Here is a 13,761-nt window from a genome sequence, read left to right as displayed (position 1 = left end):
ACATTTTCAGTGTTTTTTTATTGTTTTCTTATTTTGATTTTGTAACTTTGAACTCTTTTCTTTTTTAGCACTCCTTTATATTGATCATAAGATTTGTGTTTGGAATCTTAGTGTCGTTTTAAATTATATTCTTTAAAAACTGACACAGTCTCCTTACACACTGAAAACACTGCTTTTTCTTTGTACTCAATGAAGAAATAATCTTCATTTCACCTTTTATTAAAAACACGGCACTCCAAATCGATGCTCCTATATTTTTAAGAATGGTTTTTTAATTCAGTACAAATTAGTATTAGCAAAGACCACATGGTGCAAGGAAGCCTATGGCTTATGCTGCACCAGCCAAAAAAAAAAAATAATAATAATAAATAAATAAAAATAAAATAATAATAATAATAATAATAATAAATAACAATAATAATAAAATAACAGAAAAATAAATAACATAAAATGAAAACAATAAAATAATAATAATAATAAGAAGAAGAAGAAGAAGAAGAAAATTTTAAAAAAATAATAATAATTAATAAATAAGAGAAAAGGAAATGGACAACCTAAGCGTTTCCCTCTTCCCATGGTTAATTATCTGGCTGACCTTTGAATTTCCCCAAACTGTCAGCCTCTACCACCCATGTAGGCAACTTATTCCAGTAATTTATACTCACTGGCTAAAATAAAACTTCCTGCAATCCAGTCCAAACATCTCTCCCCTGTAACTTGAAATTATGGCCCCTAGTTCTAGAATAATTTATAACTGTGAAAATTTCGTCCTCATTTATTTTGCTTGTGCCTCTCAGAGCCTTAAACACCTTGATCAAGTCTCCTCTAAGGTGCCTAGTTTCCAAGCTCTGCAACCCACATATTTGAAGTCTTTCCCCTTTTGCCGATCTCACCAGGCGAGTTAACCATCTTTGGACCCTTTCAAGAAGCCCAATGTCTTTCTTTAGGTAGTCTCCATACCCGAACACAGTATTCCAAGTGTGGTCTAACAGTAGCCTTATATAATTGGATTATGACATCCTTATCTCTACTAGCAATTGTTCGATAAATCATCGACAGGGCTCCATGTGCCTTCCTTGCAACCAGTCTACAATGCTCGGAGAACTTCATGTCTGACTGTATCGTAATACCCAAGTCCCTTTCCTCCACTACCTGCTTTAGTTCAACTCCACCAAGTGTATAATTTATTCTGGGTTACTGTTCCCCAGGTGTAATACCTTACACTTTGCTGGATTAAAGCATAGCTGTCATTTTTCTGACCATCCCCGAAGTCTGTCTAGGTCATTCTGAAGAAGCTCTGGTTGGCGGCGATCATTAACTATTCTACCAATCTTTACATCATCTGTAAATATTAGATATCACGCCCTTTATCCCTTCATCGATGTCATTTATAAAAATCAAAAACAACAGTGGTCCTAATACCGGATCCTTGGGGAATCCCACTTCTTACATCAACCCAATCTGAGGAATAAAGGAATAACCATTTATCACAACCCTCTGCCTCCTGCTTTGAAGCCATCCAGCTATCCATCTAAGGATTTTCCCCGTGATTCCAACCTGTTCCAACTTATAAAGTAACCGCTCATGTGAGACTGAGTCAGATGCTTTGCTGAAATCCAAATAAACAATGTTGAAATTATTCCCTAAGTCCAGCTCTTGAGTGACCCTGTCAAAATAGCTAACCAGATTAGTTAAACATGATTTTCCCTTTACAAAATCATGCTGAGTATCCTTCAGAATTCCATTTCTATCTAAGTGATCTTGAGTTCCACCCTTCATCATTATCTTCATGATTTTCCTTACTACTGAAGTTAGACTAACCGGCCAGTGATTTCCCACTTCCCTCTTAGAACCGCCCTTATGTATTGGAGACACATTGACACTTTTCCAATCTAACTGATTCACTCCTGAGTTCAGTGATGCTTGCATAATTAGCCTCAATGGTTCAATGCACTCGCTTGCTGCCTCCCTTAAGATTATAGGGTATATGCCATCAACCCCAGGAGCCTTACTGTAGGCTCGAAAGTTTTTTCATTAAATAAACAAGTAAATATCATAAACATAAATTCTTTTGTAAATATCGATGCAAAGTAACTGTTGAGTTCATCTGCAACTTCAGCTGGGTATCTAATACTATCCCACGTTCATTACATAAGGGTCAAATCTGGTTTGTTCTTCTCTTCTTTGCATTTATATATGTGAAGAATTCCTTATCTCCCCTCTTTGCTCTTTTTGCCAACCTAACATTTTCTGTGGCACTATTACTGATCAATATGAAGATGTTATAGGCTTCTGTACTTTTTATTGTTCTGTAACTTTTCCATGCTGTCTTTTTCTGCTAAGTAATCTGGTAACTTCATTATTCATCCAATTTGGAATCCTCCTCGTGGAGTATTTTTTTAATGGTATATATGCATTCAAGGCTTCTGTGATTAATGTTTTAAAGGTATACCATAGTTCAGTTGTATTTTCTCTCTGTGAGATATCTACCCAGTTAATAGAGGCTATGTAGAACCTTAAGCCGTCGTAATTTCCTTTCTTGAAGTTATAACCATCATCCACAATTGAATTCCGTGATCACTTCCTGCTACTGGTTCCTGTACTGTGAGCCCTATTATGTCATCTGGTTCATGGGTGTTGATGAGGTCTAGAGTATTCTTTTCCCTAGTACTTTCCCTGACTTGTTGATACAAATAGCAATCATCTAGTTGATTTTAAAATTTTGTCCCCCATGTGGAGTTTCCTTCCCATTTGCTCCAATCAATTAGGGGCAAATTAAAATCGCCCATAATAAGACATTGACGCTTACTTGCGCATTCCATTTGCATGTAGAGGCTCTCATCATAATCTTCACAATCACCTGGCCTGTAGATTACTCCCACTCTCATTATACCTTTGCTTCCAACTATCTCACACCATACAGATTCTATAATAGCATGTGAAACGTCTGAATCCATGAAAGCTTTCATCACACTAGGGCTACTTTTGATAAGAAGCATGACCCCACCAACCCTTAGAGTTGCAAATTAATAATAATTCAATACAATGAACAAGTTATATCAAAATAGTAGAATTTCACAATATGAAAAGATTGATGATACGTGCATAACTGTATTTAGTGTATATATGACTGCAGTGGACTACTGTACATGTACACGTTTGATACAGTCCAGTTTGATGGTTGCATGCACACACGGTGGCAAGACTGTCTAAAATGCTGTTTTAGTTTACTTTCCGCTTGGGCTGTAGGTTGGACACCACTGATTACAGCCATTTAAAAAGTTGATTCAAAACTATATAATAGGGTTGAGTTACTGGTTCACACTTTCGGGCATATAGAAAGTTAATCTCTCATAACAATGCATTCAGACTTGCTTGTTTCCATTTATGTGGTGTACAGTCAGTTCTGCTCTAACACGAATTTGCTCCAGTGCTATTGATATATTAGGGAACAATGCGACTATAATGTGATTTTTGCATTGGCTCATTCGTGGTTTCGTCTACACGTAACACCAGGTGACCCTAAAACCTGCTACCGAGCTGAACGTAGTGACCTGCACAGCAATACATACAAGTTTGCGAGGCTTAAAATATGTCAAACGTCAAATGTGTGAGAGCTATATTTCCCATTTACTGTAGTTGTATTGGTTGGGAAAAACTGTTATTTACTGTATTCACAAGATTTTTTTGTTCGAACAGAAATTTCGTGAGATGGGATAGCGTGAGTGGAGGAGCACATTTGTAGAGGACACTACCATAAAACAAAAACAGTTTGCAGTTCCCGGTTTATTGGGCTTTTCTGTTAGCGCAGTCTAATTATAAACGGGTAGTAAACTTGATCGTACTGTATTTGCAATAATAGCTGGAATTCTGTGGGTTTTCATGTTATGGTGAGATGTGTTTCACCTTCCTCTTCAATCATATAAAAAACAAATAAATTTTCAGAATCTTCTCTTTTGTGCATGCTGTGTTTGTCGTTATTGATTGCTTATTTTTTTACTGTTTTAAATTTTACAATCCAAAAAAAAAAAAAGTCTGTGGACAGAAATATCAATTAGTATGTATATATTATGGTAATAATTAAGCTATATACATAAGCATGCATAGTCTCCGACCAATACAGCTAAATGGGAAATATAGCTTTCGCACATTTGAAGTTTGACATGTTTACATGTGGGCTCAATGTATGAGGTGATAATAGCATGTTTTTGCCTTAAAAAGAAATCGCCAAACCCTGCAAAAGTGGCTCCTTTTAATGCTAGTAGTGGCTGGTTTAGTGGCTTCAAGCACTGCTATTCTTTTCACAATGTTAAGCTGTCTGGAAAAGCCACAAATCTTTTTACCTCTCATTACACAACCTCTCTACTACAGCCCCTTGACCAGGGTGTTACAGCAGCATTTAAGGCTTACTATTTAAGGCGAACATTCAAGATGTTAAATGCTGCTACTGAAGGCGACAAGGCACAATCTGTTATAGAATTTTTGAAGAGATTTAGCATCAAAGTTGCCATTGATATGATTGTAGAAGCTTGGAATGATGTAACAAAAGACTGCTTGAATCATGTGTGGCAGAAACTTATCCCTCATTTAATTCACGATTTTGAAGGCTTTGAAACTTCAGAGCAACTAAAACAAATCAAAGCAGGCTGTGTTGCTCTTGCAAAAGAAGTTTCGTTCGAGGAAGTAGAAAATGAAGATGTAGAAGAGCTTCTAGAGCCTCACAATGAGGATCTATCTACTGAAGACCTGCAACAACTTGTTGCAGCCAGTCAAGATGAAGATGACGACGAAGTCCAGCAGGCTGCCCCACCAGAACTTAAAACAGCAGAGTTATCAGCTGCTTTAAGTGGAATTGAAAAGCACTTGCAGTGGATTTCAAGGTAATGATTATAATGCTCAATGTAGTAGGATAGTGCTTGGTGGCATTCGGACCCATTTGGAACCATATGGGCAGCTCCTGTATAAGGAGGCAGGAAAAACAACAAAAGCTAGATAGCTATTTTAAACCAGTGCAGAAGAAAGAAAAGCAGGACATTAAATCACACCCTTCCACATCGGGTATAACAACATTTCGCCCTAAGAATGATAACCCTCCTTCTACCTCTTTGCTGTAACTCACCAGCGACAGCCCTTCACCACACCCACTTCAAACAAGGAAACTTCATATCTTGTCAAGGTAAAGTGCTATATTTACTGTAATATTTTATTTATTAGAAATTTAAGATGTTTAAACCTGTGTTAGCAATTTTATTGGGTTTCTAACTTTTTTTTAGTGTTTTACTTACCAAACTGAACTTTTTTTTTTTTTGAGTAAACGGGTAGTAAATTCGATTTTACTGCATTTGCAATAATAGCTGGAATTCTGTGGGTTTTCACGTTATGGTGATATAAGCCCTGTTGTTTTTAACACCCGAAACACCATAACACGTGATGGGACAATTGCAACTTTACTTAAATCTATATATGTACATTGTTGTTTTTAATACCTGAAACACCATAACACGTGATGGGACAATTGCAACTTTACTTAAATCTATATATGTACATTGTATTAATTTAGTTGCAATAAAGATTCTCTCTCTCTCTCTCTGTTTTTAGGAACATGTACCACATTATAGCAGAACTGACTGTATAGAGATTCTTTTCACATTCATTGCTATCATGTGGCCTGTATAGCACACCCAGCTGTCAGCTTTCTTTGTCTCTAGTCATCTCACATCACACGGAGTCAGAGGTTTTTGGAATTTGTTCTTAATCACATTACATTGAGGTGGCATTTGATGAGAATCATACTCCCCCTTTCTGTTCCTGCCCATCTTTCTTATACATGCTATATATTCCAAAATGAAGCTCACCATATCATGTATCAGAGTGACACCAAATCTCAGTTAGCCCTATTATATTGTTCATCTGCAAATCTAATTAGCAGTTCATATTCATCCATTTTATTAACAGTAATTACTTCTGACATTACTATATGAACCTTTTAAACTTTTTATTTTCTTGCGTATCATACATTGGTTTCTTCACATCCTTTCACATAACCAGTGTGTGCCCATCTGTGGAATAGAAATGGAAGGCACTACATGGTCTTTCATTCACCAGTGAGATTTATACACATTAAAAGAAATGGATTTGAAATCTAGCCTTCTTCTGTACCAGTGGTTTTCAACAGGGATACAGGTGCCCTGTTGACATATAGCTTAAACAATTCCTCTTCCACTTTCTTTTTTAGTTATAACAAAATAATTTAGCTCCCAGTTATACCTTGGGGTGCTAGGTATCCCAAGGTATAACTGGGAACAAAATGATTACTTTTGGTGTTCTCAACCCTAAAAACATGTGTGTGTGTGTGGGTGTGAATTTAGATGTGAAATATTTATTCAGTCTGCCAGCAACCTGACCAGATTGTCAATTGTTATCCCATTCATATCTAGTGTGCCAATGTTGTTCATCCCTTTCATTCTAGTGTTAGCATAAATAAAGAAGTCTGTGCTGCTTTTCATTGCATTCTTAGCCAAGAACTTCTCATAATATGGCTTAGCTTGCCTAACTCCCTTAGTGTACCTGATTGAAGACTAGTTTGTACTTGCTCTAGGATTCCATGTTCCCTGCTACTTTATAATTATCCCTTACATTTTTATTTTCTGCCACTAGTCTGAGCAGTTCATCTAGCAATCATTTAGGCCTAAACCTTGAACTATATCTCTTAGTTGGCACAAAAAGCTTGGTAGGTTTTATGATTAATTACTTTCCCGAATGTCTTGCATTTAGAATTTGCAGTTGGTAATATCATCAGTTGGTCTTACTGAAAGAAATTAGAACTGTTTAAGACCATTGTAGATGCCTTTATGAAAACAAAATCCCTTTCCATTCCCCCCAACATTAGTTATATCTTTAAGTATATCCACATCAATATATTATCATTACTGCCACCCTAGTAGCACCTTTATCTGGATATTCTTAATGCATGATGACTCACAGCTGACAATCAGATTAAGAGTGTTGCTTTCTCTTGTAGCCTCTCTGGAATTCTTTTGTAGGAACAGTCAACCAATAAATCCAGAAAATTTCTGCTGCAGTTTGAGTGAACTATCTACAAGTTCCTGTCAATATCTGGAAAGTTAAAACCCCTCATTATAAGACATTCTGATTTACTGGCCCACTTTGTCTATATAGTTTTGTCATGCTCCTCAGTCATTTGGCCTATAACATAGTTGCATTGATTTTTGTTTTCCCTGTGCTAGTGTCACACCACACTAACTCAACATTGCACTGGCCACCCATGTTAGCTGGATGCACTGCATTAGAGTTTGTGCTTCTTAACTAAGAGCATAATTCATCACCTCCTCACTACCCTCCCTCTCTTCTGTCCAGTGTGTCCTTTTTATATGCATTGTACTCAGTATATTCCAATTCTGCATCACTTATATCTTGAGTGGCACCATGTCTCCAATATTCTTATAATGTCTGCATTTGTTGACTTAACCAGTACTTCAAATTCATCAAATTTATTTACTATGCTCCTAGCATTAGTGTAAAAGCAAGTATACATGCACTTGTTTTTGCTTCTAGTAAATCTAATTTGCTTATTCAGAATGACCACCAGCAGGCCTTATCTCCAACATCTTGCCTTTCAGGTTGCTGTGTGTCCAAGGAGGGAGTGCAAGAATTGCTTTCACCTCTGCCTGCAGCTGCTGTTAATTTATTATTAGTCTGTGTATCTTCCGAAGTTAGCAGTTTTCCAATCAACCTAACACAGCTTCAGTAGCATCAGCAAATATTCTTGCATCCCTTCTATTTAAGTGTATCTCGTTCATGTAAAAACAGTGTAAAGAAGCACAGACCATGCAGAGAAAAATTCTATCCTGTGAGCCTTGCAGTCCCTCCATTGCTGGATTGATTGACAAGGCTCTCATCATATATGGACAGAATTGTATACACTTTCAAATTTATTCATATCTTGCAGCTTTTTCTCAGCATTACCCTCTACGTGTTAAGTAATTCCCCAGATCTCCTAATCTTAATATCATTATTACCAACATGTATAGTATCATCTTTTGTGCCCTTAATATATATCAGGCTCTCCGTATCGCTACTGGAGCATATAGAACATCTCCTGTCCAGAGTTTATACGTCGAAGCAAACGAACCACCGTTATCGCTTCGACGTAAGCAGTTGTCTCTAAAGTACGCTCTAAAACTGAAATCCCTGCCAGACCATCCTACGTGGCCATTCGTTTTTGAGCCACGATGGGAAAATTTGTACATCGCCCGTAAGACTGCCAATCATCCTTTTGGTATTCGTCTCCAAGAGCTACTCATAGAACTTAATATCAAGGTAGACAAGGTTGCCCAAACACCGAAGCAACCCCTTCCACCCTGGCATGTGACTTGTCCCTTAGAAATTGGGGAAAGTCGGACACTCCATCATATATCTACCTGCAGCTTTATTCAGCACACCGTGCTCAACATTCTGACTTCGCGCCAGTTTACACAGACGGTTCGAAGTCGGAATCATATGTGGGATCTGCTGCTGTCTTTACAGACACCACTACATCGGAGCAGATTCCCTCTGAATGCAGCATATTTACTGCAGAGCTGCACGCTATAGAGTTAGCCTTTGATCAAATTAGTAAATGCCAATACAAACGGTTCATTTTATATTCCGACTCCCTCAGTGTGTTACAGGGTTTAATATCTGTGAGATATAATCCTCATCCAGTTCTGTCTTGTATTCAGCAGAAGATTCACTTTCTCCATGAACGTGAATATGATATCCGCTTCTGCTGGATTCCCAGCCACATTGGGATTAGGGGAAATGATTTGGCTGACACCGCAGCCAAATCAGCAATTCCCAGTAATAATCGCTGCCTGTCAGTCCCATATACAGACTACAGGAAAGTAATACACATGAAGATACACTCCCAATGGCAGGATTCGTGGAATAGACAGACTGCGAATAAATTATATCGTATAAAGCCTGTAATTGAACCGTGGCAGTCTAGTCTGCGCAGGAATCGTAAGGAGGAAATTGTTCTTGCCCTGACCTGCATAGGACATAGTCATTTGACTCATTCGTTTTTGCTGAGGGCTGATGACCCTCCTATGTGTGAGTCCTGTGGCACAATTTTAACTATCAGACACATTTTAATTGATTGTCCAGATTTTAGTAATATCCGTTTTACCGCTTTTAATCATCTGACTGAGCCGTATACACTCAGTCAGATTTTATCTGACAATGACCATGTGTCTGCTATTTTTAGCTTTTATAAATCAATAAAGGTTTTTACTTGTATTTAATATTTACTTGTTATTGTTATTTCTTTATTGATTTATCTTTTTGCATTTTATACCTTTGTTATTTTATATTTTGACATAAGGTATGTTCGTGTCGGACGGCCCCTGGGATTTCTCCCATCTCCGCTTTATATTTTGACATGGTGACCTAAGTAATTAGGTCAGTGAAACAAAAATTTTTATATATCACCTGGTTGTGGCGCATTATAGCCTTAGTCGCTAATGCGCCAATAAAACCCAAGCAGCAACAACAACAGCCCTTAATATATGATAGCTGCTCTACAACATCATCAATTTTAGCTACTGGCAAACATACCCTGGTGCTATTTCACCTATCCTTTTTATGCAGTATGGTTCCTGTTTCCCTGACAGTAGAGAACCAATGATTGCTATGTCTTGTGGAACTACAGATCTCTGCCGTTGAGAATGTCCTTTTGTTGTCTGTTGCTCATGAATGGGCTCAAGCATTCTGCTGGGCAGCTGAGTGCTTTAATGAATCCTCCTCTTTTTCTTCTTTTTTTTTTTTTTTTTTTTAACTTTATTAAGTCTGTTTATGCACATCAGTAAGTTGCTGTTCATGGAGTAGATTAACCGTAAATTTAATAAGCCACATGTATTTTCAACTATTTCAGTTGTTTGGAAATAACTTTAACCTGGTCATTGGCTCATGGAAGTACTATATGACCAGCCACATAGCTGTAATTTGCAGAAGCAGTATACAGTAAACTTTATAGTTTTTAATGAATAAGTTAAACAATAAATGAGATAATTGTAAACCCTTTTTTGCATAGATCCTTGACAAATGTAGACAGAGGTGCTGGATACAGCTGGTGTAAAATCTAGCAGTTTCTGGATTGTAAACTGCTTGATTTTACAGTTTCCTCTGATTATATTATATAAAATATATTTCACTTATATATGTGTATATTGTAAATACCTATTATGTTATAAATAAAAACTATATTTCCTTATTTACCAATGATTCTTCCGTAATTGTGATATAAGCATATTGATTAAATTTATTGATTTAAATTGGTAATATCAGTGAATTTCGTGAGTGTTTCAGCGAAATATTTTAAATAGCACGTCGAATAGTCTTAGATTTACTTAATTATGTTTCATTTTGTCTTGCCAGAAAAAACATAGAAATTCATGGATGCACTACTTGTAACTTTGTTTAATAGCAAATATTTTTTTAACTAAAAAAAATAGGGAATTAGAAAACAATACTTTGTAATGGGGTGGGGGGGATGTTTTACCCACTGATTTATATTATATTAAGGAATTGTGGCCACTTGTTTTTGTTCCCCTTTATGGAAAAGAATACAACTAATGTCTGATATACAGAGCTGCAACAAAATGTTGACATTTGTATAACCCAGGCATGTCAAACTCGTTTTGCACCACGAGCCATATAAGCTATTTTGCATTAGGTTGAGGGCCACGTGCCTTCAATACCCAAAAAATAAACAAAATACGATTTTTATAATTACTGTATTTAGTATATAGATAACCTGTTTTGTATCCTACGTTAATTTTTAAATTAAAAATACTTTACAGTATTTAATAAAAATAATAAAACAATAAAACCACAATTTATTATTATATCATTTTTTAGAAGACACTTGGCATTGTTTTCCACAAAGCAGATCATCAAAATTTGGTTGAATGTCTTGAGCTGATGTAATCTTTAAGATTGATGATAGATGGTGATTGGTTAATTTTGACCTTTCTGGAGTTTTGTTATTTAGTTGCTTGCATAAATATGTGCTCCCGAACATAGCCAATATATTCGTAGCGAAAGATAACATTTTTGGAAATCGATCTGCGGGTAAATAAGTTTAAAAGTCTGGAATTCCAACTTCCGTATGTTTTTGCTTTAGCAAAGAGTCACATTGGATTTCAATTAATTCCATTTGTAAGCTCTCATCAACAATTTCAATATCAATAGATACAGGCAAAGTAAAAAGACGAAACTGTAATTCACAGTTTTTGAAATCAGAAAATCTTGTATCGAACTCCATTTCTAACAACTTAATTTGGTGTGTATATTCTGTAAATTTTAAGTTAGGTGATTTTAACAACAGAGATTGGCAACTTTTAAAATGAGATAAGTTTTTTTTTCTATTTGTTTGCTCCAATTATTTTTTCTTTGAAAAAATAATTTTTCTTTGAAAACATTAACATTAACAAATAACATTGTAACAATGTGGTGTGGTGCTTCCGTAGCCAGGTGGGTAGGAGCAGCAGTGTGTAGCACACGCTTCTTGATTAGACCGGGGTTGTGTGCGTGACCACCAAATACGGAGGATGTGGAAAAGTCAGGGAATGGCCACCGCATATCCCCGGAGCAATATGGCCTTAGTTGCTAATGCTCCTAAAAACTAAATAACAACAACAATGTAATGTTTTCCTTGAAGTTTAAGATTAAGTTGGTTAAGATGACTTGTAATTTCAACTGAGAAGGCCAGATCCTTTGTCCATTGTACATCTTTTAATTCAGTACATTCATAATTCTTTGTTTCCAAGAACATTACGATTTCATCTAGCAGCTCGAAGAATCATTTTAAGACTTTGACTCGAAATCCATCGAACTTATGTATAATAGGGTAGATCTGTTTTGTTCACTTTCTGTATATCCAGAAATGAAACAAATTGTCGATGTTAAATCCACTTACTCGAATAAAATTTATAATTTTGGAGACTTTTTTTTTTTTTTAACACATGTTCGATATTTAAAACCTTGAAACATAATAGTCACTCCTCGTATAACACGTGTTCACACTACACGAATTCGATCGTACACGATTTATAAATAGGGGAACGATATTGTATATAACACGAACCGAATTCGCTTATGCACGATTCGCCTTTGTGTTTACAAGAAATGGCAGTTGAACGCAAAATCACCCCAACCGAATGCAACACGATAGGAATGAAGAGAAGATTCTGAAAATGTATTTATGTTTTTTATATCAGTGAAGGGGAAACACATTTCACCATTATAATGTAAAAACCAACACAATTCCAGCTATCGGTATAATCGCAAATGCAATTAGATCGAGTTTACTACCAGTTTATAACAGATTCCACTAGCAGAAACGCAACTGGAAATTGTTTTTATTGTTTTTTGGTAGTAACCCCTAGAAATTTGCTTTAGTAAAATGTGAGGTGTTAATAGTGTATCTCTGCCTTTACAGTGTTGTTTATTCAGTTGCTATACGTGCGCAGCTTTGTTTATGTGTATCAAAGCGTGCCTTCTCGTTTTGTAATTGTGCTTTATTCCCTAAAAATGAGTAAAATACTTAAAAGGTGTGAAAAGGTGAAGACACTGATGATGATTTAACAAGGTAATTTTCATTCCTGTGATCACGACATATGGTCGAAAAGCGTTGTCAGCTTCAGGAAGGAAGATCATTTTGAATACTTTCGTTAGATTCTTTTTAATTGCGTTAAATTGATGTTTAATTGTTTTAAATTGTGTTAAATTGGTTTTTAATTATTTATATTTTACTGTAATGTACCGGTAAGTTGTCGATTTTTCCGTTTTAATTTCTGGAGAGTATCATACGGAAGTGTTCTATGTACTATATTGAGGTAAACTCCTCTTATTAATTTACAAATATTAATATCAACGTAGAACATATTGAGTATTACAGCTCTGAGTCATACTATCTTTGTAGATGCAAAACTTGAGTCTATTATCTTAAACAAACATATATTCAAAAATGATAATGTATAACAGATATTTAAAGCTTAAAGGAAACATACTTAAAAAAAGAAAACAAAGTATACAGTAATCCCTTGCTAACTGTGTGGGGGGTGCATTCCTCAAAATTACCGTAGTTGGAGATACTAAGATTTCATAGGAAAATATGGGTTCGCAGAAAAACAATAAATATGCCAGTAAAATATATATAATAAACAATCACAGCTAACTTCATTTTTCATTTATAAAATATAAATTTAAGGACAAGGTGATGGAACAAGTTATATACACAAAGTGGCAACTATCCTTCTAGGTTGCATCTTCATTTGATATGGTGAAGCACTGGTACTTCAAAGTGTAACATTTACATCCAAGTAAAACACAAATTTTAAAAAACACAAAAAATCTACATAGAGGCAGCAACATGTGCTCAACCCACTGTATACATGGTGCTGATAAGTGCATCACTGAGAGGTTATACTGCAGTGGTTCATGAACTGTATGTATATCCCTGCACCTTGCTGTTCTGTGAAATTAGGAGAAATTCTATTAAGTTCTGTGGCAACCCCTGCTTAGGTATGCCATGAAATAGCAACTTTTAATTCAAATGTGACTTGAGTGACAAAGTTTGGAAACCACTTGGGTAGATTTTTTTTAAAAAAAAATTCCCTTCCTCTGCACTACTGATTAGATCTTCCCCCATGATCTGCGGGAGGCATGAACAATAATTTAAACAGTTTTGTTTAAAAAGAC

At 35.9% G+C, this 13,761-nt stretch overlaps 1 protein-coding gene across 9 annotated transcripts in view; it reads left to right on the top strand.

The window, feature by feature from the left end:
- The window catches only part of stau (double-stranded RNA-binding protein Staufen), a 260,623-nt gene that overhangs the window by 202,097 nt on the left and 44,765 nt on the right, over positions 1-13,761 (top strand). The gene's annotated exons all lie outside the window — the stretch shown is intronic.

Source organism: Mastigoproctus giganteus, chromosome 6 (genome assembly GCF_048544385.1).
Source record: "Mastigoproctus giganteus isolate SK-2022 chromosome 6, ASM4854438v1, whole genome shotgun sequence".
Lineage (NCBI taxonomy): Eukaryota > Metazoa > Arthropoda > Arachnida > Uropygi > Thelyphonidae > Mastigoproctus > Mastigoproctus giganteus.
The sequence above is the reverse complement of the archived record's forward strand: the minus strand, read 5'-3'. Positions and strand labels throughout refer to the sequence as shown.